The sequence below is a fragment of the Eublepharis macularius genome, chromosome 1 (genome assembly GCF_028583425.1).
Source record: "Eublepharis macularius isolate TG4126 chromosome 1, MPM_Emac_v1.0, whole genome shotgun sequence".
In the NCBI taxonomy this organism is placed as follows: domain Eukaryota; kingdom Metazoa; phylum Chordata; class Lepidosauria; order Squamata; family Eublepharidae; genus Eublepharis; species Eublepharis macularius.
Window position 1 is genome coordinate 202,349,126 of NC_072790.1, and position 25,167 is coordinate 202,374,292.

General features: G+C 42.7%; 1 pseudogene; it reads right to left on the reverse strand.

The window, feature by feature from the left end:
- Nucleotides 1–1,465: 1,465 nt before the first annotated feature.
- Nucleotides 1,466–22,074, reverse strand: LOC129325031 (solute carrier family 22 member 7-like; annotated as a pseudogene).
- Between the last annotated feature and the right edge of the window lie 3,093 nt (nt 22,075–25,167).

Sequence of the window (25,167 nt, forward strand, 5' to 3'; positions counted from 1 at the left end):
CAGCTCTCCTCTTGTGGGGCATGGCCAGTTAGGTTGGGAGGTGGGGTTATTTTAGCCTCCTGATCCATCTTTGCATGTTTTATCTACTCGGGCTCTTATTTCAGCTTCAAGATCTGTTAAACTTTCATTGTTATTCCAACAATGTTTCTGCACAGTTAAGAAGTGGAGGTATTCAACCACATATTATTTATTACTTGCAGTTTTGAAGGGAGCTCATAACATTATATCTGTGGTGTATCATACAGTTTTGTTGTAATAAAGGGACTGTTTCTTTAAGAGATACCTTCTTGATTGTATATTCTGGTTATGTAACCCCTAGTGTGTGCTGTAGCTGTCTGAGAACTGCAGGCCTGCCTTGCAGTAAATGTTTTTCATTCAGAGTGTGTATGTTTAATATATTCTTGCTTTGCTCTCAGAGTTAATCTGAGACAAATGGTGCACATTTGTGAGAGGTCTATACATAGGAGTACCCAGTTAATGGGCATTCTCGGTGATATTCTTCTATTTCAAAAAACAGAAGGGTCTCACAAGCCACAGGTGTCATTGGTATTACTATGTTGTGGTAACAATAGAACAAAAATAAGACAATTCTAAACTTACTTAGGAAGTATTTATTTACAACACTGTTTGGATGATCCAGAGGGGAGGGTAGACTGTACAAAGGAAAGACAAAAGCATTTATTTTTTCAGCTTGTCCTTTATATAAAAACCCACAACACATTCTTTCTTCCCTCCTAGGAACTGGGAGGAGGCAAAGCTTATCCCTCACCCAGTTTGAAGAGCTGAGAGGATTTCCTCACCAGCTTCTCCATTGGTGCAATTAGGCGGCATACATTTTTTACTCTAATTGGACTGCTTGATGACAAGGAAAGCCAAGTTTACAAACTAGGTTAATGCACAAGCCAAGTTATTAAGTGAAATGGCAAAGGGAACTGAGAAGCCACAGCTCTCCAGTTCCTAGGGCTGTTACAGCTAAGCTTAACATCCCAGCACTGGCACCCAGTGGGAGATTGCAAAGGGCAGGGACCTATCTTATCAGTGTCACGCCAATACCACAATGTCACTTCTACATGAACCAGAAGTGACATCATCACATCGGCACAACACTCTAAGATTCACCAAAAACTCTACAGTTCAACCAATGCATTGGCATGACACCAAATCCCCCCTCTCCATTTTTCCCTGCCACCTTGTTGAGTTGCAATGGAGAACAGGGAGACTAGGGCAGGAGGTCTAGCAGAAGACTTGGGTACCCTGGTTACAGCACTGTTGTTCATACATACATGTGTGCGTGCACGTACATACATCTTTTTACAAGACTTCATGAAGTCCAACTACTTTATTCTATTACATGCACAAAATAATAAATTTTAAAAGTGAACATTTTAAAATAAAAGTTATACACAATTCTGATATTGCACATCAGCTGCAATTAGCATGGTTCCGTTCTTATATTCAGTTCTTACTAACATCCAGTATCCATCCCATTTGCTAGCAATGAGTTCTTAGGAGGCACTTTCATGTCACAGTCACTGCTGGCTTCCTGTTGCTGAGAGAGAGGAACATCTGTGCTAATTGGACTCATAGGGCCAAGAGCTATTTCTCCACGCATACCTTCTTGAGATATTTTATTTCTGAAGAAAAGAATAAGAGAACCAAACTTTATATGGTCACTGAAAGGCCTGAAGGAGCAATCATGTTTTTAATCAGCCTCCACCTTTGCTTCTTTATGTTAATCTACTTATGGCAAACACAAGGTGAATATTGTATATCGAATGCAATTTCTGCTCCAAGGTAAAACATATAAATGATAGAGGCAATGCCTATGCAGACATTTACGATGTATATGCAGTGGAAGATTGAGCTTGCAGTGACCCATGTGATCTTCTAAGCAAAAGATTTAGTTTTTTTATATCCATGGAAAGTCTGATCTGCTCCCTCAGAGTGGACTGGATCTATACATGTTGGTTCTACACAAAATAGGCCCCCGTGTAAACATAATAATTATAATAACATTCAATTTATATACCACCCTTCAAGACAACTTAACACCCGCTCAGAGCGGTTTACAGAGTATGTTGTTATCATCCCCACAACAATCACCCTGTGTGGTGGGTGGAGCTGAGAGAGCCGTGATTGACCCAAGGTCACCCAGCTGGCTTCAAGTGGAGGAATGAGGAATCAAACTCGGTTCTCCAGATTAGAGTCCCATTGCTCTTAACCACTACACCAAACTGGCTCTCCAGTTTGAAATCCAACAGATGAAACTGGGGACAGAACAGGTACACTGAGGATAGAGCAGAGAAGAACAGGCTGTAGAATATTGTGAATCCATCTTCTCAAAATCTTTATATTAAAAATCTAGTAGCCATTCCAGAGTTCACATAGACAAATAAACCTCTGGAATGGATCACACCTGCATGGCCAGCCATTGTACAGTCTCTCATTGAATACTCTCAGTGGAATGGTTAAAACATTTTTGGGCCAAGCTATATATATTTTCAAAGTATTTGAACTTTAGCCATCTACCTTCTGTCTTATTTTGAACCAATTGCTGATTTTTGGCTTTACGGATCAGTTCCAGTTGGGTTTGGGGGCAACTGGGTTTATGGTTCCTGTTAGTTCTAGTTCACTGGGAAAATATTTACAAACCAGTGTGAGCTTAATGTCCATTTGACTCTGTTCTGTAAGTTAATCATGCACGTGCAAAAATATCAACAGTCCAACTGAAGCAAACAATTGAAGAAATGGTATTGTGAAAATTTGTACGAGTGAATAGATTGTCCATGGAAATGCACTGCTTAAAGGTTCAAAAACAGAATTGAAAATATAGTTCTGCCTATTGATCTTTTACATATACAATATATATGATCATCCTCCTACAGTGAAAAGGATAACAATAAACAGATACCCGCTTGATATCATAGGGAAATTCAAGTTACTTTCCAGGAACCCTTGTATCATCAGTCTTAGACACTCACCCATCATCTTCCACATCTTCAATAGTCTCTGGTAACTGGCAGTTGGTAGTTTCTGCTAGCAGAAAGGCCACCATTCCAGACAAACCTGCCACTGCACTGAATATCATAGGAGGAAGGTATCTCCAGGTGTCATCCAATAACATGATCAGAGGAGCTAAGGAGCTGGCAATCCGTGCCACAAATGAACAGCAGCCAATGCCACTTTGTCTGCCAAGAGAAGAGGAACCAACATTACAATGCTACAAAAGCCTCCTTTGTAACCATACTTACAAGTGGGTTGAACTTGGCCTTTCCCCCCATTTAATACCTTGCTGCTGGGGTTGTCTAGCTTTGCCCCCTACACTGGCCGGACTTCCCTTGCCTATGAATCAAAATATGAGGCCATCTCTGTCGCTTTCTCTCTTTCCCCCTTCAAATGATTTCTCTAAACTTTTCAATGATCTCTCAAAATAACCCTTTAGCTCTCACTCTCAGCTGAAGCAAAACTTAAAAATACACAATTACATTTGCGCATAATCATGCCCTTTGTGTACTTTTTCCTGCTTTGTCCTCCCAACATTTGAATTGTAAGCTCTCTCTGAAAAGTGTTGTGTACCTTGAAAGAGGGGGAAAAAGGGAAAAAACAAGCAAGAAGCATCGCCTTCTCCCATAAGGGCATGCAAGGACAGCATTAGATTTGCCAGTCCCCTAGTGTGGGGGGAATCCCCCCCCAGCCTCCACCCGCCACCCCCTTTCTCATTTGGCCTACGGGGGGGAGGTGTGGGAACATGTGGGGGGCTAAGGGCACCCCCGCACTCCAGAACACCCCTGCATTGCACCAGGAATTGTATTCCTGGCACAACGCAGAAGTAATGGGTCGTTCTAGGGATGAATTGCATAAAAATCAGCCCCCAATTTAGTGTTTGGAGCTGATTTTTAATCAGTCAGCCCCTTGCACAGCCCATTACTTCTGTGTTACATCAGGAAAGACATCATTCCTAGTGCAATGTGGGAGCTCTTTGGATACAAGGTAAGTGTCCCTCCCATAACAACCCCCCCTTCAATCCCCAATCCTCCAATTTCACCCCCCAGGGACCTGGCAACTCTAGACAACATACCCAAATCTAACAGCCAAGCTGGAAGAAATCCTTTACTGGATCTTCCCATGATTTAAAAAAAGAAATAGAAATATCAGCCACACAAGGGCCTTTTTTGCACAGGCGATTTTTTTGCCACATTTGGCCCCCATAACTCTTCGGGTTTTCCTCTGAATTCTAGATGATCAACTCCCCCTTCAGATTTCAATGCAGCATTTCAAGGGTTCTCTTCCAAATTTTCTCTCCATGCAGAAAAAGCACAGGCAGAAAACCCAGAAAAGAACTCTTAAAATGCCGCATTGAAATCTGAAGGGGGAGTTAATTGTCCAGAATTTGGAAGAAAACCTGAAGTGGTATGGGGCCAAACGCAGCAAAAAATTGCCTTTGCAAAAAAGACCAAGGTCTAGATTTGTATTGGGGCAGATGTGCATATATCTTCCTCCCTCATATGACACTGCTGATCAGAACTGAATCTGTTTGCTCTAGAAAGGAAAAAGATAAGCAAGTGAGGGTGATTGTCATTTTTTCTTTCAGAAAACCCCTCATCCTTTTTATTTCCTTCTTTCTGAGTATTCACATCTTGATAGTAGAGATGGGCACAAAGAGGAAAAAAAATGAACATGATGTTCGTTGTTCATTGCCATCCACGAACAGGGATTCACTGGTTGGCTGTTCATGGGGGCCAGCAGGCTCTCCTCCAGCCATCATCTAAGTTTGGTCAAGATCCCTACTGCACCACGCCCAGAAACCTGACCTGAGCAGGCACCAGGAAAGGTACCAATAATAAATAATAGCTTGGCCCAGAGCCTGGCAGCAGCCATGGAACTTGAAGGAGTAGATCCCTATCCCACCACACATAAAGAAAATTCAAGCTCCAATGCACTCTCTCTATCAAAATGCTAACAGCAACTGTCTCTCCCTCTCCACTGTCTGCAAAGCCGGAGCTGGGAGACCCCCTCCCCCCTGGTCTTTGTTCCCTTGTTGTAACAAATTTGGAGCTCCACACTTGAAAAGAAGACTTGCCTATCAAGCTAAATTGGGCTTGGATTGGGGTTTCCAGGGCAACAGCAGGAGTTCAGACAGAGTTCAGACAATCCCTGCCTAAGTTGCTAAGGGAATTGATTGCAGGTGCCAGACTGTCTGGCTTGACGAACAGCAAGACGAACAGCAATGAACGAGGCTTGCAACGACCACCTGTTTGTTTAAAATGGGGCCTCATGAACAGCTTGTTCGCGAACAGCAGATTGGGCTGTTTGTGGCCTTGTTTTGTTCATATTGCTGTTCATGCCCATCTCTACTTGATAGCCCCTGGGGAGGAGGTGTCAGTTTTGATCTGTGAAAATACCTGTGGAGAAGAGTTAGATCCTGTTCTCCTTGCACCATGATCCCAATCCAAGTCAGGGATCCCACACAGCTGTTATTCCCTATTTAAATGCTAAGAAAGATCTAATTAAAAACCTCCCAGTAGCTCATCTAATTAGAGCATGAGAGATAGCCTTGCCAGGTGCCTGCTTAGGGCAATTTATGCTGATTGGTGGGAGGAGGTAGTCCAGGGAAATGGAACTGCATAATAGCATCCCTGGCTGATGATGTCACTTCCAGCATGACCTAGAAGGAACAGCATTGCGTCAGGGCCAATTCTTTAACACTCAGCCCAAAACATAGTGTTTTCACTGTACTTTGGATCAAGTGTTAAAGAATCTGCCCTGGTATGACACAGTCACTTCCAGGTCATTTCAGAAGTGACATCATCAGCCAGGGATGCAGTCATGCACATGCACCAGTAAGACTAGTGGTTTGCAAGTAAGACTGGCACCAGTAACGCCAGTGGTTTGCTAGTAAAATCTCAAAGGTTTGCAAGTAAGACCAGCACTGGGTGCCATTTATTTATTGATTCCAGCATGGAAACACTATAGAGCAGCACCTATGCAAGTTGCTGGACCATCAGAAAAAGCAGAGACCCTGATTCGGTTTCGTTTTCTCAGCCATGCCGGACGCTCCTCTCGGCCGGTCCGGGAGGAAACGACCGGGCACCCTGACCGGGCGGCTGATCCGCAAGGATTAGCCCCCAGGACTCCCAGGGAGGGAGCCAGGGTCCGGGACGCTGCGGGAAGAACTCCCCGAAATCAATGCGGGGGGGGGGGGAATTGCCTGTTTGTCCCTATGGAGGCTGGCAGACGTGCGCGGCGCCTCGAGTGCCGCCGGGCAACGAGAAACGGCAAATAAAAGGAACAGGCGGAAGCCCGTAAACAAGCGAATCCCTTCTGTTCTACAAGCGTTCATGAATGAGAGGTTGATCTGAAGAAGACTCGTTCTTCCCCTTCGGTGAGTTCCAGAATTTTGTTGCCCCCCCCCCAAAATGGCAGCAAAGAAGCAAAGTCCCGCTCTCGGTAAGTCAATCTCGGCTACCTTGAAGGGAGAGTCGCTCGAAGAGTTGGTGCGCAGGGCGGTGGTGGAAGCCATAAAACCCTTTGTTGACAAGCTGAACGAAACTGATCAAAGGGTGGGCTTAATTGAAAGCGAAGTGAAAACCATTAAGGAAGTAGCGGGGGGGGCAGAGAAGTCTGCTCTGGAAAGTGCGTCACTTGTGAAGGCTACAAAAAAGGAGCTGAAGTTGGTTGAGAACCAGCTGATCGGGCTACAGATGGAACGAACGCAGACAATTTTGCGTCTCCAAAATGTGAAAGAGGAGGACAATGAGGATCTATGGGAGGTGGTCTCGGAACTATTGGCGATACCCGCGAGGACGACTAAAGAAGAGGTTAAAAGCGCCATTTTGGAGGTCCGTCGGGCTTCTTCAAAATATGCAACAAAGCGACAGTTGCCTCGTGAGATCATTATTGACTTTTCATTTAAAAAGATTCGGGACACCATCCTATATAACTCATACAATGCGGATTTGGACTTTATGGGTTTGAAAGTCAAGATTTTGAAGGACGTTCCATTTCTAGTCCGGAAAAGGCGTTTTAAGTATAAAAAGTTTGCAGCTCTTCTGAGGGACCATGAAATAAAGTACAAATGGTTATTCCCGGAAGGAATATGGTTTAGATATAAAGATCAGGCCTATAAGATATTATCAGAAGATCAACTAAAGGATTTTGAGGAGAAAAACCCGGAATTCTGCTGCACCGAGAACGAAGAAAAGGAGAAGCCGGAGGGGGGGGGGAGGAGGAGAGCACCGCAACAGCGGTTGCACAGAGAGAATTGCGTCCGGGACCTAGAAGGGGGAGGAAAGTTTAATCAGAATTTGAAATGCCTATTCTCTGTATGATTAACCACTCCATCATTATCCTATGGAGCTATTTTTGTATTATGACAGTATGAAGGGAAAACATTGAAGTGTAGTGTTTAGTGTTTGTAGGTCATCCCCCCCTCTTCTTTTTCCATCCCCCTTTGTCCCTTCCCTTTCCCCTTTCCTTGTGATAGTCTTGTGTAGTGCTGTGTAGTGTTTTGTAGTTTGAAAAATAAAAAATTTATATAAAAAAAAAAGAAAAAGCAGAGACCCTGAGGTGTGACTAGAGTCAGTCAGTTTCCTAAGGTGTCCCAGCCCAGGACCGCCCCCCTCAAACCAGCAGAAAGTTGTGCCATCAAAAACTACAGAACAGCCCATAGCACCCATGCAAAGGAAAAGGCCGAATGCCGCCCCCCCCACCTGTGTGGCCTGCCCCAAATTCCCAGTGGAGCACAGGATTCTGATTGCAGCTGCAACCAACAACTCCCACCCCAGTGGTAGCCAACCACCCTGCCCCACACCCAGTCACAACCTCCCCTCCAGCACTACATAACCCCCAGCCAGGAAGCCCCATGGTTCATTAGGTCTGGCATACAGCATGGGCTTCGGTCTCAGAGGTCTCTGCCGTGTGCACTTAGAGAGTACAGTGCTGCATTTCAGTGGTGGGAGAGGAACGGAGAGGGCATGTAGCACCACTGAGGGAGCACCTAGCACTAACTCCCAAGGAGGAGAGTGAAGTCCATGGCTGGTGGCTAACATGTCTCATTTCAGAATCCTAACAAGGACCCCATCTTTGATCAACTCAAAGGGGTGAACAACACACATTGACAGACGAGCAGGGATGGGAATCTAGCTGCCCTGGCTCCCACACGCCCCTCTCACAAGCCCAAGCTCCACCTCGACGATGATGACACCACCAGGGGGGCTTTTCAGGATTTTTTAAAATAAAATCTTCAGCTTTCATTTTTTAAAAAGTCCTTAGCCCCTTTCCTTTTAGAGACAGAATGGGAAAAGGCATATTTCCACAATGTAAGAGACTATGTTTTTAAAAAAAATGAAATCTGGAAAATCTGACAGACATATTGTTATAACACTATAACAACACTGAATTGCTAATTTAAACAAAAAACCTGGGGGTGGGTCAGTGAAAATAATGCCAATGTGGGCAGGACTAGGGAGATCCAGACTTTCCTGTCCACATGGGTGCCACCTCCTGTGAACTTTCCCAAAACTTTGCAGCAAAGCAGGTTTGGGAAAAGTCATAGGAAAGGCAGTGAAAACTGGGGAGATGCACAGAAGTTCCTGTGAGGAAAAAAACCCACTTCCCAATAACATCCAAACTAGGGCAGGGATATGTAACTTACTATTGTAATGAATTATCATGTTCATTAAAGACTCTGGAATGACTGTTCCACTCATGCAATATATTACAAAATGTAGCATGAAAAAAGAACCCCTAAAATCCCATTTAACTGAGAAAGTGTGTTTTGTTTCTTTCTGTCTCCATTATTCTGTAATATGAGGTCTGTTGGTTCAATTAGTGGCTGAGCCCCTTACCTGAGTACAGTGGGGTAAAGTTCAGCTGTGTATAGGAAGACTGTAGTGAAGGAAGCTTCCGAGAAACCCTTCCCCAGTATGGCCACAGCAGATCGAACATGCCCATGCTCTGACAAAGGAAAGAACAAGTCGTGTGATGTCATTACAATAAACCGTACAGACTACTAATAACATTTTATTCCTGTATAAGTCTTCAGGCACTAGGGCCCACTTCTTCAGATACTCTCAGTGAATGATCACTTTGCATTCATTTTATGGAGGAGATCTGGAGGGGGGACAGCAAGGTCAAGGGATGAAGGAATGCAGGAACTATACAAATTTTGAGATGGGGGCGTATTTTGGTTTCCATTGGTATCAACAGGAGTAGACCTTGCAGCTAAGTCCAGATGCCAGGTCTTTCACAATGATTTTCAATGGGTGGTAGACCTTACCTCTGACCTCCAGACTCCAGACCTACCACCCTTACAAACTGTGGGAATAGATCAGGCTTCTGGAGTCTGGGTGCCAGGTCAACCAACCATTGAAAACTATAGTGGTAGACCTTGCCTCCAGAGACAGACCAGCTCTTCTGATACCCAATAATTTCAAACCTGAAAAAATCACCTGAAATGGATTCCAGAAATGATATCGTCAGTCTCAATTTTGGGATAATGATAATCATACTTTTTCTGAAATACTAAAAATTAAAAGGCATTTTTTGAAGTGCACACTCCTAATCTTAATCCTCTAATAATAGTTTAAAATTAGTTACGGAGATCAGAGAGGGTTTGGTAGAATGTTGTCAGAAAACGGTTGATCTTTAGCTGATCCATTTGCTATATTCGTATTTGCATATATTTTAAGGCTTCAGCCCTGCAACCGTTACACCTGCTTAAATTCCATTGACTCTCCACAAGTACATAACTGTCTGCAAGGCTGCTGTTATATTCAAATTTGTGTTGATGATTTCCCTTCTTCCTTCACCTGAGGACAAAATGGGATAACAGATAAAGCTAGGAGTAAATGCTTAACAAGGCTACAAACCAGGCAAAATGAACCTCTCACCTGCAGGGATGGACGCGTTCAGTGCAATGAAGAATCCAGTCCCAATCAGAGTCCATGCCTGACAGTGCCTGCGGCCAATCCGATCCAAGATAAAATAGACACTCACTTTGGCTGGGATCTCAATGGCCCCAAACATAAACTGTGTCAAATATGGATCCAAGCTGAAGCCACTGATATTTAGAGTGATGCCATAGTACGTGAATGCTACACCAAACCTGAAAAGCAAACAGAAGATTCAGCAACCATTCATCCAAATAAGTGAAAAGAGGATCATGCCTAGACTTTTGCTCAGCTAATAGCAAAAGGTGCTTGTTGAATAGGCACTGATAGATAGAAGATCACCGTTTAAATTATCACTAATATTTTATGACGGCTGATAGCTACAAACTAAGGCGTACATATCAGCCTGGAGGAGTATGGAGACCAGAGTAAAATGACAGTAAAGGCTTTGGTTTTCTTGCCACCTTGGATATAAAAAATAGGCCTCTTGTGCAAGGCAGATGATAAACAAATTGGATTGCCCCCACTGGAAAAAGTTTGCCCATAGCCCTCCTGCCCCAGAAGCACCTATATATGGGAAAGGGGTTCTTGGAAAAAATCAATACATAAATTTGCATTCTAATTCCCCCCTCAATTAGATGCAACAGCTTCTGTGAGATGATCTGCTTCCTTCTCTTTGAAATGCTGGGAATAAGTACAGTCTTCTGTTTGTGTCATAAGGAACCATGTTCATACCATATTATGGCGGAACAAAGTGTCATCTTCCTCAGCTTAGCAGTCTTCAGCAAGTGCCAGTAAAAGTAGTTCCGTGACTCCTCTGCAATCGCTGTCTTCTGCAGGACCTAAGAATGCAGCCAAAGGAGTAGCAGAGAAAGAGAAAATACCTCTCAGAGCCTTGGGATCCACCTTGCTTAGACTAGATCCTGTCCCCTCCTTAAAGAAGGTTCTCACTATTTCCCTAGAGCAAGTATATGAATCTAGCATTCAGATTCATTTGGGAAAACACCCTAGCGTAAATCCACAGATGGGGACCCAGCTTGAATTCCTGTGCATGCGATTGTGTGTACCTGTGGGTGCAATATCAAGTGTGTCTATTCTCCCTAAGAACATAAAAACATAACAGCCCTGCTGGATCAAGATCAGCCGAAGTTCAGTCCAGGATCTTGTTTTCAGCAATGGTGACATCACTTCCAGAAGTGACAACATCGTACTGGCCACGGCAATGCTCCTGCCCTTTACTTGGGGCTGATTCCCAAAGAATCAGCCCTACACAAAGCACAGGAGCACTCCTGTGGCCTGCACAATGGCATCACTTCTGGAAGTGATGTCGGCACATCAGCACTGGGAGAGTTTATGTCCGGCACTCACCGGAATGGTGATGTCATTGCATCTGCCGGCAGCCTGTGCAGTGCGCTTGTACTCGAGGCGCTTGCTGATGGCAGGCAGTCGCTGGGCGGCTTGGCAGGCACCTGGGATCTCTATTGTATTACTTAAATAAAGTAAAGTATATTAGTTATTGACTGTGGCCATCGCATCAATTTCTAACGATCAATTCTTCTTCCTTGAAGAGGGAAGGTGCTTAAGCATTGCTTTATTCTTTGCAATTGATCTTAACAAAATACATTATAATTAGCAGAACAAATTTCAAAATTAATAAAAAATTAAACAAGCAAGCAAGGCTTTGACTGTAAAGAGAAAACAATACTTAAGCCTCCACTCCCTATAAATGATAATAATTGATTCAGGAATGACACCACCAACTCTGTGTGTACAGGATATAATTAAGCTAGAAACAGAAGAAAGGAGGAAAATTTAAAGGGTTAGTAAATTAGGGTGGCCAAAATGAGCAAGGGTTACTGATCTGAGCTCCCTTGTAGGCCACTGAGTTCTAGAGCTTTCCTGACAGAAAGAAAAGTGAACCTACTCACTACTCCCTGCTTTGCTGGAATAGTCCAAGATGTAGGATTGACGAGGATCACAAAACTAGGGGCTTATTGTTAGAGTTGCCAGCTCCCCTTCCCTTCGCTTTGGGGAGGGGCGACCTGGCACTCACCTTAATGACGTCTTCACCCATGCGCAAAGCATGAGCATTCCTAGCACTGACACAATGAAGTCACTTCCAGGAGAGACATCATCCATGCAGGCTGTAAGAGTGTCTGGCGCGAAGCATCCTAAAAATGATGCCGTTGCACTGCACCACAAGCATGCTCTGGGTGGTCCATTCCCATGCCTTTCCCCCTTGCCAGCCAGGTGAGTGGTGGCAGAGGGTGGAGGCTGGGAATGGGGGATCCCCCAGCCCCATCGGAGGAATGGAGGGATCCTACTTGTACCACTTTCATCCCAGTGCCTATTACTTATAGCATTTCTAGTATAGCACACTTTCCTTTCTCAGAGACTGTTCTTCCCTCAGCTTTCACACTGAGTTCTTTTTAGGTGTTCACTCACTTCTGGGGTTATCTTGGAGTGGAAGTCCTTTTTGCCATTGATTTTGGCACATCTGGAAAGGTGGGTGTATGCTGTCTCTACCTCCTTCTTTGTGAGAAGCCACCGGGCAGATTCTGGGAGCCACCTGTTTAGAGACAGAAAAGAAACTCTGAGTACTATCCACTGGGAAATTTGGACATATGAAACCTGCATATCTTTTATGAGTAAATTCCTCTTTGGACTTTGCAGCAGCACCACAGTTTTTAGAAGTGCAAGGCACTTGTGTACCCAGATTGCTTTGGGTGCTCTCATGTCTGATATCGCTTCTAGACAATGGGCAATGTTAAGTGTAGAATAGACTTTAATTATATTACCACCAAACAGTCGAGAGGGACACGGCCAAAGCTACCCTACCAAATATCAGTCTGTGCCCAACTAACTAAAGTTAAATACCGTAGCTGAACTACCATGTAACAAAAATGAAAAACCAAACTTTATTAAACTTCTTCACATTACTCTACAGGCAGCAGTTAGCTATCCAAGCTCCAATTACTGGTGAACAAAATGCTCTTTCCCCACCAAAGAAGGGAATGACACACATTTCTCCCAGCAGCACTTGCTTCCAGAGCAAACAGAATTATTTATATTGCACACAGGCAAAAACAATTCAATATGATATCAAAAAAGGCGTGAACAATTCAGAAAACGACCACTAAGGGTCTACAGTAGTATAGATACTTCAAGACTTGCAATAGACGTATAGAGGTACAAAATTTCCCACAATACATCAATCTGTAACAATAATATTTTCTCAAGGACAAATTATGTAACTGCTGACGGGTATAAGGAAGAGGAAGCTGGGAAAGACAGAGAGAAGATGAACTTAACAACATGGAGCTGGGAACATAGGACAAGTTTTGAAGTTCATCACTTACCACCAAATGGCAATACTTAAGAGGCAAGGAGATGTAACAACTAGAAGGAGCCAACGCCAAGTTCGGATCATATAGGCAAGCAGCGCCAAGAGCATGTATCCCACGGACCAGGAGATGCCACTGATGGTACCACAGAAGGTGCGGTGCTTGATGTCTGTCCATTCTACAGCTGAAAGTTAACAGCACATGATCACACATCTTTGGGATTCTCTTCAACCTCTGTGTGGGACAGCCAGTAACTCTCCATTCTATGAATCTACACTGTTCACTACATCAAAGAGAGTGACTCAGCAGCCAATGCTTGACTTTGCTTGACAAATTACTGCCCTACTGAGGAGCAATAGATTCAGGATGGACAAAAGGAAGTGCTTCTTTACCCAACTAGTGCGGTATAGTGATTAAAGTGTTAGAGTAGGCTATGGGAGACCAAGGTACATATTCCATCTCTGTCATGGAAGCTTGTTGGGTAACCATGTGCCAGTTGCTCTCTCTCAGCCTAATCTACCTCACAGAGTTGCTGTGAGAATAAAATGAAGGGGCAGAGAATGTCAGCTATTTCGGGTCCCCATTGAAGAGAAAAACGAGCTATAAATGAAGTAAACAAACAAACCATTAATCACGTGGTGGAATTCACTGCCAGATGACACAGTGTCGACCACGAACTTCTATCAATGGCTACTAGGCATGGAGGCTAAAGGACATCTCCACATCCAGAGGCAGTAAACCTCTGAAACCTAGTGCTAAGGGGCAACATCAGGGGAAGGTTTTGGCCTTTATGTCCTGTTCATTGGCCACTATGTGAAATAAGATACTGGACTAAGACAGGCCACATGTCTGATCCAACATAACTCTTCTTATGTTTTTATGTTAACTCATTAAAAGTCCTTCCGTATGAAAAGTCAAAGATTGCCTGAATCCATTAGTTTCTAAATGATATTCCTGTCAGTGATAACAGGATGGTGTTCTGTCTACAGGCAACAGACATATGTGTATGTATGTGTGTGAAAATAGGCTTGCTGCAATAAGATAGCTTTGTTGAAAGGGGGCAGCCTAGTACAAGAAGATAACATCTGGTAGTCCTTACAATACCCCTGTAAGGTAGGCCAGTATTATTATCCCCATGCTGCAAGAGGACTGAGGCACTTTCTTAACGCCAACTTGTGAGTTTGTGGCAGAAGGACATTGTGGATTGCAGTTCATTCTCTTATCCACTTTACTATACCAACTCATTTACAAATTCAACCTATGGTTCCTTAAGTGACAAGGCATTGCTTCATGGAGGGTTAATGAAATAATCAGTGGGGTAATTGAACCCCCAAATTAGAAAATGTTCAAGTTTCTATGCCTGTCAGACCCTGGCATCATTACATTTTGGTCTGAGTGAGGAGAAAGAAAATTCCACTGGATCATTTTTTGTAATGGGTAGATAAGCACTTCTGTGTTAAACTGTATAGCAAGAAAACATCCAGTCATGAAATAACTGAAGAACACAAACCAAGACATTTCAAACTGGCATACACATGTGGGGCCGGAATTGCTTGTCACTGATATGTCACTGGATGGGCTCTAATTAGTTCTTGTGACACTTGTGCAACAACACAAGAGGCACAGTAGCAGTGAATGCCCTGTTTAGTGAAGCAACAACACATTTTTAAACAATTGAGCATGGTCAGTATATGCACAATAGTATGTGCTGAGTATGCAAGGCAGGTTGAACTGTATCAATGCATGAAGCTGCTAGTGGCAGTTGATGTGTAACTAGAGAGTAGGAAGAGGAGATCTGATAAATATCAACAACCCCAGCCCTGGAGCAGCTGCTCAGATGCTTCCTGCCTGACAGTGAAATAATGTACTTCTCTCATTCAGGATTTCTTACCTAATATCAAGGAGATGATGGATATGCCTGTGAGCCCCACACCACAGAGTGATCTCATGACAACAAACATCAGGTAGGACACTGAAAATGCAGTCATGGTTCCAAAGAACAGAGTGATGGCAAAAGCAAGTAGAAGAATCCTCCTCCGGCCAAATCTGGGGGTGATCAAACCAGAACACTGTTACCATTGTTCTTCCTGAGAGCGTACTACAGTAATCACATAAGACATGCCTTGCTGGATAGGGCCAAAGTGTTTTGATCTTTACCTCGCCATTCTCACCATCAAGATTTGCCTTCATCTAAGTGTTTGGGAAGTAGGGAGGGCAGGAGTTTGAGACCCAGAGTACTCCAGGGATCTACATGTTGGTGACATGGGTTCTTCGCTGTGGATGTCTTGCATGGCCTGAGGGTTGCCAATCTCCAGTGGAGGGTTGGGAACTCTCCTCAAATTACATCTGCTCTCCAGACTATGGAGATCAGTTCCCCTGGAGAAAATGGCAGATTTGGAGTGGGGACTCGATGGCATTATAGCCTACTGTGGTTCTTCTCCTCCCCAAACACCACTGCCCCTTGGCTTTACCCCCAAATCTTCAGAACTTTCCCAGCTTGGAGTTGGTAACCCTGTGTGGCCTTGAGCAATCATGTTTCACCTAGGAGTCAACTAGACATAAAACTGGGAGATCTGTGAATGGAGCTACCAAGTATTTTTTTAAACTGATAAACAGAAGCCACTGGGGTGAGTTGGGGATGATTCAGATGGGAGCCATGGTAGGAAGAGGGGGGAAAGTTAATTTCCCTCATCCACCACACCATTTCCCATCCTCTAGTAACTTCTTGCAGCTTCTGCTTGCTCTGATGGGGAAAAAATACAGGAAATGTGGCAGACAGGAGCTCCGAGGCGCCATTGGAGGTCAGGAAAATGTTGTGGGGGGCGGGAGAGGGTGAAACCCCGCACTGTAGCCTCTCTTCTTTCTAGCAGGTGCTCCCAGTAAAGTTCATTTAGGACATTCATACAAACTGCTCCCAGAATCTCTTTTAGTTTGGCCTATAGTGATCTACTTCATGGCCCAATATCTCTCCACCATATTTTCCTTAAAGAAATTAAGTCTCCCTGTCTGCTGCTTAATATCATTGGATCAAAGGAGCTTGAAAGGAAAAGAAAGGTGATCTACTTCACAGGGTTGTTTTTCAGGGCAAACATGCTTTTTGGGGGGGGAGGATTATAAAATGCAGTTTGCAAATTAAGAGTTTCGTATTGGTTATAATTTGTACTGAGCTGCTCTCTTCTATTGTTCCCCTAATTATTCTGGAAAAGCTGGCACAATGGCCGTTTCCACATGGCTTACCTGTCGTCCCGGTAGATCACGCAAAAATGCGGAAGATCGCATTTCCTCGCGCAAGATTTGTGCGGCGTCGCGTGACATTGCGCAAATCTCACGCAAGAAAACACAATCGTCCACGGTTTTTGCACGATCTACCGGGACATTACGAGCACAGGTAAACCGTGTGGAAACAGCCAATGTTTCATACAGTCACGTAGATTGTCAGTGTAAAGCATGCACCTGCTAAATTTTACTCTTGGCAGAACTGTTCTGCAAGTTTTGATTCAAAGAAAACAGTATATTACTGAAACTAAACACAGCGGAGTGGGAAAGGCTAATTTTGCTAAGGTGAAAACAGCGAAATTGTTTCTTCTAAAGGGCTTGGTGATGGATATTGAAGCACAGCAAGGGTTGGGTGGAGCAGGAAAACTCTCAATCAACAAATAGTGAATCACTTGAGAACTGTATGGCGTCCTGGAAAAGTTTGTGTCAGGTTCCTCTTGCACCAAGCTGAGGCACAGACTAAACACCTGAAGATTCACTTCTAGCATTGCTAGCTGGGAGTGAAATTACTGGGGAAATAAAGGCTGAAAACTGGTGCTAGGGCCATAACAGGCAAGTCATTGTGCTGCTTGTTGATAAACACCTATGTTACTTGATAGCAGTCACATTCCATATAGAACTCCTCTAGTTGTTAAAAAATATATCTGTAGTTGAGCGGAGAGAAAAAGAGATAGAAGAGCTTCTTTCAAGTAAGACGTCTGAATCCCGTGCAGCCACTGAGCACCATAAACATATTGTGGGGGCTGTGAGTGTGTCACCTAGTAAGGCCCCATGGTTTACTTGAGGTATTTCTTATTAAGAAAGTAAAGCAAAAAAGAGTGAGCAGTTTCTTGCTGTGTCTAAACTTCAGTATCTAACCCACTTTTTCCTTCTGAATATGAATCAACAGTGACTTCTTGTGGATAAATAAAATCATCACAAGTCATTAGAAGCTGCATTTCCCAGAACACCTATATGTTTAATGCCAAACCCTAACAGGGGTCAGGAGATCTGTGAATGGATTCTCTTCCAATATTGGAAATAGCAACCATGTTGGGTCCTGATTTGAAGCAGGGCAGCCTTGTGGAGCAAGCACATCATGTCCACAGGGGAAAACACAGGGACCAGTATAATGTACGCACACTCCTCTCACACAGGGCAAACAGAACTTCAAGAGGTGGGAGCAATTGAGATAGGGAAATTGGAGGAGAGAGAAAGGTTCGTCTCCCCCTTCCTTTTGCTCCATGTTGCGCCCTGATCCAAAATAAAGCTCTCATCGTCAGTATTTAATCTTTTGTAAAAAAAAAACTGAAGATCCATTCCTAGGTGGAGGTGAAACAGGTAGGAGTGGCTTTGAGTTAGTAGGCGGGGGAAAGAATATGGTGAAGTAGCTTGGTAATATCGGTAATTTGTATCACCCTTACTTCTGGGAAGCACCAGACCTCCTTTATATCTAGTCTTAGAAATGTCAGAAAACTGAAATATCATTTGCTGCAACTCCAGCATTTGTGGGGAGGGGAGGATAGCACATGTTTATGTTTACAATTAGTTGATACATGTAATATTATATATTGTATTAGATACGTTTTTGTTTTTAAAGTATTGTTATCTGCCTCAACATTTAGCAACAAATCATGTTAGGAATATAAACATACTCGCCTGTCAGACAAGTAGCCAAAGAATACAGATCCAAGGGTAACCCCAATGAAGAAGAAAGTAGCAATTGCTTGGTTGAGGCCTTTCTTCTCACATACCAGGTCCCACTAGAACATTAGAACCAATAATATAAGAGCCTAGACTGGCAAACTCTAGACTGGACAGCATGGCTGTAGCTTTAAAGAACCTCCTGTTTTTGCTACTTCCCTGCCATTATGAAAATTAGTCTGGATTGAACACCCCAGCATGTCACAAAGGCTGCCTTCAGCTTGGTGATCCAGGTTGTGCAGATGAGCGAATGGATCATAAAACATAAGGAAGTAGTTTTATGCAGCCAATCTGTACATAAGTTACTCAGTGCGTGAACTGTTCTCCCGTTAATTAGTGTATTTGTGCTATCAATCGATATGTAGAATGTGTAATGCTGGCGTGGAAACTCTTCATACATTGGGGGATATCTTATATACTAACATGTTTTGGCTGCCACATGAAGCCACTCCCATGCAGAAGCATATCTGGCAACTTTCACAGTGGTCACAAGAATCTGTACTAATTGTCACAAAATGTTAGGGTATATCTGCACAGTAGCATCTTCACTTTTCAGCGTGATGGTTTACCGTGAATGAATACCGCCAAACTTCTTTCAGAATCACTGTATGGCTGTAGATGCTCTATCACTGAGCCCTCACGAAATTCACATATCATAAAATAAAAACTGTTTTTCATTTGTAACTGGTCGTCCTCACCTAAGAACCAAAATGTGTTTTTTGGGGGGGTCTTATAACTGAAGTAACTCTTCTTAGGATTGCACTGTTAAAGTGTAGAAGAAGTTTCTTTATACCTTGATCAGAAAGAGTTAACAAAAAGAACACACAAATAATTTGTACTGAGAAGCAGTTTCCCTAAAGAGATCCTTGTTATCAGACCTTATCTGAAGCTCTTTGATGCTATCCAGTTTTACAAAATAAATTTTGCAGACTGGACAGTTCAGAAGTTTTAATTAGGTACAGATAAATTAGTCTGTTACACCCATTGAGACTGATAGCCCTGCACTTTTCTCTTTTTAACTGCCCACAGAGCACTGCATTCCCAAGGCATCCCAGATACCTAGGTGCCTTCTTCATTCCTAATTGCTTACATATGACATTGCATGCTTTGAGTGTTTGATTTCTTAATTTTCATTTATTCAAATGTCTCTAGTCCTCAAGGTGGAGAAGGTTCTAAAAGATTGGTCACCAAATGGAATTGCCATTGCTATACACACCATGGAGACGTAGTTTGCCTTGATCAGGCATTGGAAATAACATCATTGGAAATAACATCATTCCTTTTTTCCATAACATAAGTGTGTCTGGATAGTAGGTATTGACCATAAATGGGAGGTTGGGATTTCTATCAACCCATGCTGTGACCACATGGGTTGTGGTCACAGCATGGGTCATCTTGATCCATTCATCCGCTTCTATTTTACTTTATCTAATAAATGGGTCAACAGTGTGTATCAATTCATAGTGATCACTGAAGAAGGCTTTAATGGCTAAAACATGTATGGTCTAGTGATTACAGTGTTGGGTCTGGTCATTTGAAAGTGATCTATATGACATCCTTCTGTATATGCCTTCCCAGGAAACCAGGGGAAAGAGGAAATTTCTTTAGCAATATCAACCAACTCCTGCTCTCCCAGAGAAGGCAGGAGGCAGTTGACAGGTGGCTTTCTGATTATTCTTTCATGATTTCTGGATTCAGTTCTGACCTAGGCTTTTGTATTATACAAAAAGGGTGGGATCTTGTCACTGTTCATTACACATTCACTTAGTTACTTTCTCTCAGATATTTGCTTTTTGACACATTACATGAGAAACAGTTTCAAAGACACTGTTTTATAGCACTTTTGAGACAAAACCAAAATTGTATATTATAGAACTCACTCATCATCCTGTTGGCATATCAGATTTTGGAACATTGGTTTTTGAAACAGTGAAATAGATTATTGAGACGTGATATGAATGTGTGAATCCCAATTCTGTTCCAAGGAAATTTCAGTGCTGGGACCTGTAGAAATTATGCAAATGAAGCAAGTCTGCCTATCACCCTTAATAATACATTTTGCATTTTAACTGTAGAAAAGAGCAAGAGTCCAGTAGCACCTGTAAGACTAACAAAATTTGTGGTAGGGTATGAGTTTTTGTGAGTCACAGCTTTCTTCTTCTTGAGAGTTTGATTTCTTAATTTTCCTTTATTGAAACGTCTCTAGTCTTCAGAGTTGAGAAGGTTCTAAAATATTAGTCACTAAATGTAATTGCCATTGCTATACACACCACAAGAAGTGAGCTGTGACTCAGGAAAGCTCATACCTTACCACAAATTTTGTTAGTCTTACAGGTGCTACTTGACACATACTCTTTTCTACTGCTACAGGCAGACTAACCCATCTTGCTTTTTAACTGTTTTGCGTAATTTATTTCAGTTTTTCTCATCATAGCAAGGGACAAGAAACTATGCAGCATGCATATTCATAGATCCAGAGGAGTTGGCTGTGTTGGTCTGTAGTAGCAAAATAGTAGAGTCCAGTAGCGCCTTTAAGTCTAACCTACTTAATTATAGCATAATCTTTCGAGAGCCATCTGACAAAGAGAGCTATGGCTCTCGAAAGCTTATGCTACAATTAAGTTGGTTAGTCTTAAAGGTGCTACTGGACTCTTTACTATTATGTAGCATATTGAAGCCCCACCACTACAGATAATCTTGATTGGGTAGCTTTCTAACTTCTGTGATTTCAGCAGGCATAGCCCATTCCCCTTAAAGCATATTATTACTGTCACAAGGGCTAGAAACTTGAGGGGTGTCCTTAGAAAGCTAAATTCTGTGTCCAGTGCCGCTATCTGTTTAAAAATGCCCTCAAAATTGTAACATGCCAAGAGCCTATGTGTTAAATAGTCAAGATTCCAGGAGATCAGCCTGTGCTGCTAATTTGATAGGGGTCCCATTTTTTAAAAAAAGAGTTGGGGACAACTGCCCAACCCCTAGCCTTCAATTCATCTTGCCTGACTCTCAGTATTTTTACTTACCAAAGGGAAACATGCATTCTATTCTGGTGCCATTGGGTTGGATCTAGTTAGTCTTTCCCTATTCCTCTCCTTACTACAGTCTTCTTCACACATTTTGTCCATGTGGGTCCTGTAATCCCAGCACAGTATTTTAGGTGTAGAGAGGACCCTTGTCGGCAACAGAAAAGCTAGCTGAATCTAACCCAATAGGAGGGACTTTAATGTATGACATCAGACTGGTGTTTTCTGAAAACCACCTATGGTTTCAAAGTCTTAAGTTTATGATGTAAATAAATGTAACAATATAAAGACTGGCAGTGACTAGCCATGGAACAACGTTGGAGGACCAAGCTAACATTCTGGAGGGATTTTTTTCCAGTTCTGTCCTGTAAATAGATAAAGCATGCACTATTATCCTAGCCTGGATGTGGCGACTCACCCTTTTGCTCCACAATCCCTAAGGAAACACCGTGGTTTGTAAACAGGAGTGTACCAAATGCTTACCTCAGTGGCTGTGGTTGATACATACTGTGAGTGATCGTAGACCCACCCCTGCTGGCAGCTCTGAATGGATGAAGTGTTGTCCAGCTCCTTTGAAGAATTTACCAGCAAGTGATACTGTGGTCTAGAGAACATTTTACAGGAACTCGATGTCCCATCAGGTTCTCTTGGGAGGCTGATGAGGAAAATTTCATCCCGGCTGAGGTTTGAAATGCCAGTGAAGTTTGGTACAATACAGTGGTGAGATGGAGAGGCAGAGATGAAATTGTGTAGCAGGAATTGCATGGGAATGACCAACCTGGGCAGGCAAAGCATCAGGTAAACCAGAATCTGGTACTTCCCGAAGCCATCCACCTCCAGAAGAAGCTCTTCAAATTTCATTGTTTCTCAGAAGAAAATTGGGGACAGCGAAGACAGGGATGCTGAATGACTGGATGGAGGAGCTGGGAAAAAATCTAGCTGTTAAGTCAACTTGAGTATTTTAAGCAAGCAAGTTTAATGTGGTTAATTTCACAGTGAACAACCAGCCTTACAGACCTAATGCGCATCAAGTCATGCGACCTGAGAGAGACAATCTCTTTATGGTGAGCTCACAAGAACTGTATTGTATTCTTCTTAGCTGATCTTGGGAGACCACACAGTCATAAGTGGAAAGGGAAATGGCTGGGAATGTGCAGTGATAAGCAATTCTTGAAAGAACCAGAAAGAACTCTGCCTCATGGAGTTCATGAATTGGCAACAACAATTTTAAAAATCCTTGATGCAGTCAGCTCTCTGATACAGTTTAAGGTAGGTTCATTAAATGAGGCTTCCAAAGTGGCTGGACCACAAGCGTTTTTGTTAGCACACTTTCCTACATTTACCTATAATAGTTTTTTGTGGCACATCAACAGCCTGGGGGAAAAAAGACACAACCAATTTTCATCTAATTTATGAATTCTTCCATGTCTGATCACCTGGAGGCAATTCTGGTCACTGGAGATCAGGTGAGTAGTTCAAACTTTATTTAAAGTATTCCTCTGTTTAGAATCCATACCAAAGCTTTGCTTTAATAATATAAGAAGATTTAATGCTTGTACATCTATAGTATAGTAGCTTATTTTGTCTTTATCCTTGAATCATAAAGATGGGAATATGCATTTGCTCTGTAGCGTCTTCTCCATGAAGAAGTTAAGAACCAAGGACACCTTTAGACTTTTGCTGTTGATTTCTGGCCATAGGCTTCAGCCTCCTAGAAATTGAGAAGTCTGTATGTGTGTTGGCTGTGTGCCTTTTGTGTAGGGTTCAAGAACTCTGCAAAGAAGATAGGGCATGCAACATCAATTTATTGTAACTCATTGTTGCAACCCAATGGTGATCCTTTTGGGGTGAGAAGGTTTCATAATCCCTGAATCTACTGGAAGTCTATTCCAAGGTTAAACTCCCTGTGTTTCCCTGCTTCTCTAAAGGTCTGCATCAGAAAAAGCACAAGGGGCGATTTAAGTTATTCAGTGGCACTATGGCACCTTACCAGAGCAGCTCCTCTCAACATTTCTTACAACATCATCTGAGCAGCAAAGTTTTAATAGTTGTGAAAGAAGATACAAAAACTCAATTAAGGTTTGAACTTTATCGGAACAGCACCTGCCATCTCTGGGAGCTCTCCAAAGTACTGCAGAACTAGACTGTGATCTGTTCCTTGGAAACTTCCTGTATGACACGAGATACCTTTCTCTTGCTGCCTACATTTGTCACTCTTTGCTTCAATACCTTATACTGCATCCCGTAAGCTCTCACCCTTGACTGAAAAGGTTGGATGTTCCCTCCCCTCCTTTCCATCTAGTTGAACGTGCCTATTATTCAGCAAGCTGATATAGCCAAATGGTGGTGGAAAGTGCTGTCAAGTTGCAGCCAACTTCTGGTGACCCCCACAGGGTTTTCAAGGCAAGAGATGTGGCACAAGGGACAGAACGCAGAGGTTATGTGTAACATGATCTTAGGAATCCCTCCAGCAACTGTGTTAATGTAGCATATGCATATGGGCTTGTATGAAACCATTTACAGTGGATAAGAGCTCCCAGGAAGATTTTTCCACCTATTCTTCATACCTTAACAAACACATTTGATTTACATCAGTACTCAGAAGTTGTTAAGTGTGTCACACACTTCCTCATTCATACATCCTTTTTGCCCTTAACTAACCCCATCTCCATGATTGTGGTAGATCTTAGTTTACATACACAGACTGCATGTCTAGTTTGCCCCTTACTCACCAAGGAATACATCTGTGCACACTCAAAATTTGAAGTCAGTCAGAAATAGTACACAAGACAGGTTAAGTAACAATGGATGAACAACTCTGCTCTAAAACAAGTGCATTGTTTTATTGATCTCAGGAAACAGGATCCACCCTAAGTTTGTGTTGTGATCATAGAGATGTTCAGTGACCCCAGTTCAATTAAAGAACATTAACAAAAACAATCTTAATAACTGGTTAAAGTTTGCAGCCAGAGTAATCCTCAGAGGACAGATGGGGACATATAAAGCTCAAGTTTTGAATGTACCCTACAGATTATTCTTTTGCAATCTACTCCTCTGAAACACAAACTACCTCCCATTTCTACAGCTGCCATTTCAAATGGCACTCAGAACCTTTATGTTCAATATCAGTTCCCCTGACACACACCTCCTTCTGAAAGCAAGAAAATTGATTTTGGCTTTTCGTTGTGCCTTATATTTGAGTTTTGATAGCAAGAAAATTAAACTCTTTTGTACGTGGTCCTGTTCTTCGGCTTTGTTTCAATTTGTTTGGGACTACCTCCTCTTGGATTTACACATCTCCTTCAGGCAAAGAACTAGTCAGCCTCCTTGCTTTCTCTCTTCCATGCAGCTTAAGCATCCTCATAAAATAAACCTAGTCTTGTTAACTTCCAGAGAATTTTTGCCAAGTTTTTAGTAACATTTTATGCGATGCAGCCTTCTTTCCTGAAGTCAGCTATTGCAGTAATTGTGAAATCACACACTATTGCAGTAGCCTGAGATGGCCTCTCCAGCAAGATGGGCACATGATTCCCTCATGTCCTAGCAGAAGAGCAGAGTTCAGTGTGATTAATATACTGCTTCATTATCTCATGGAAACAATGTAGTTCAGTAAATCCAGCCTTCTCCTTTGGTGTTTGCTTTCCCATTTATACTGCCTGACTATTGGCACAGCGTCAATACTAAAACTGCCATCTTGATAGGGGCATAATAGCAGCAGGGCCTTCACAGTTGTTGCCTCAAGACTCTGGAACAAATTCTGAGGAGATGTACCAATTAACATCTCTTTTATGCTTCCATAATGTAAGTAATGCAAGGAGCATCTTTTAAGAATTACAATCACATAGTCCTATTTCTGCAGGATTCCGAGGGTTTTTTTTTTTACAGCATTAAATATGGTTTAGATACTTGATTTTGGCTATTTTGGGACTTTTAAAAAACAAAACAATGCCAGAT